Source organism: Hyposmocoma kahamanoa, unplaced genomic scaffold, assembly GCF_003589595.1.
Source record: "Hyposmocoma kahamanoa isolate Upper Pololo Valley unplaced genomic scaffold, ASM358959v1 190, whole genome shotgun sequence".
In the NCBI taxonomy this organism is placed as follows: Eukaryota; Metazoa; Arthropoda; class Insecta; order Lepidoptera; family Cosmopterigidae; genus Hyposmocoma; species Hyposmocoma kahamanoa.
The window spans coordinates 732701-734804 of NW_020653718.1; positions in this window are offsets into that span (position 1 = coordinate 732701).

Below are 2104 nucleotides of genomic sequence, written 5' to 3' on the forward strand. Positions count from 1 at the left end.
ACAATAAAAAGAAACCAGTCAACCGTGACCACGAGACCTGTAAAGGGCCCGAAACGTTGGTTTGTTTGAAAAAACAAATATACGCTACTTAAATCCGGAAAAATAGTTTAATTTCCTACAACAAAAAAGAAATCAAAGTACTTTCGTTTATTTTACCGCCATTATTAAAGTATGGTGCAGGCTAAGGGTGCAGGTATATTCATGCACCATTTTATTTTTATCAGTTTTCAATTATGTATTTGTAAAGGCAAAGGTTCTATCATACAGCCTCTTCATTATATTATCGTGCACCATAATTAAACGTAAAATAAGTAATACCATATACATATTTTTTTTAATTCTAGCAGTTTTTCTTTACTCTGTTTACATACAGCTCTTTAGTTTATATTATTATTTTTTAATTTATTTAATTTATTCAAAACACCGGGCAGTAATGGTGTGTCATGTTTATTTTGCCGGCCTAGGCCGGTAAAGAGTTCCGCGCTCCATAAATAATATACTTTCTGGGTTCTGTTTTTGAAAATGATGCAAACATTTACGAGCATCCTTGATAAAAACAAATATTTGAACTTCAGTTCCGGAAGAAATTAGTTTCATTTCCAATGTGTAGCAATAGTACAAACCACAAATAACAATAAGGCAAACAAAACACATGAATGCATAAGATGGAATTATTCTTTACAAACGATAATGTCGTTCAATTTGTTTTCTGTTGCCAAAAATTCATAAAATCTCTTTAATAAAAGCGATATTCTCTCGTTCCATAACAATGAACAACTATTCATCTTTTGTACAGAAATTTCTGCACAAAGCATTCAATAAAGTCGACTGTTCACGTCGCCAGAAAGACTTCAGTGCATTTGCTAGTCTTATAGCTAATAAAAGAAACGAAAGTTTTTGTAGCGGATACGAGAACTTTTTCTACCGGTTATGAGTGAGACAGTTTTATGGAACAACAGCAATTACTTTATATGTTTCTGTTGTCTTGGTAATTTATCATGAGAATACCGTGGACATCTGGTTAGAAAATAACGTAATTTCTCTTTTTATAAATAGCAAATAGCAGTACAATAAGGGACTTTAGTGAATAGGCATTTACTGCTCAATTTAATTTAACCCGATCATGGGCAGTATACTTAAATAGGGGATAATATTATTTTATCTTAAAAAATATAATTGATATATTTTAAATGTGTACTTTTTTAAATATACGATATATTAATTGTTCCGTCAATTATATGTAAATGAACTGCATTCATGGCAACACTATCATAATGTTTAATACGCACACACTCATAGCCCCGCGCTAGGGAAACTAATCTAATAATCTAACTATCTAATAACTATCATAATGTAAAGCATACTAAATTAATATTAGGTAATCAAAAATAATCTTTGATCCTCTTTTTTTATTGGCCTTTTTTTGAACTATAAATTAAATTTATAACCAGTATATCTTTTAATATATTGGTTAGATTAGTATACTAAAAGCAGAAGCAAATTTGATTGCGTTCTCGAATATGTTTTCAGGTAAAATTATATTATAATTAAAATAATATTAATATTCAAATATAATCAACATTTACTTATCTAAATTTTATTTTAATTATTTATTTTGATTTTTAACTTTTTCAGTTGTCTTAATTTTAAGATGGTTCTAAGGCCCAATATAAAACTGACTCTAAAACTGAACTTCGACACGCGCGACTCCGACAACATGTTACATCGACATGATTTTACTCAGATACTACGCTACATTGACAACACAGACGAGGTGTTTATTAAAAAAAATCTTTGTACTCTGATAAGAAAAATCATCATTACAAACCCATATAGGAAATGGTTTCTTATTATATATCGATCAGTATAACAAAAAAAAAAAACAAAATCATATAATCGAAAAGTTATTAGTTATATAAAGTGTAACAAAAACCTATTAAATTAAAATATAAATTTTTACTACACTATTTCATGTATGTACAAAAACCTAATTACAGTAAACAGAAAAAACAAATTATTATTTAAAATAATGTCGAAGTAATATATTGTCGGAGTAACGTAATGTCTGAGTAAAATCATGTCGATGTAACATGTTGTCGGAGTC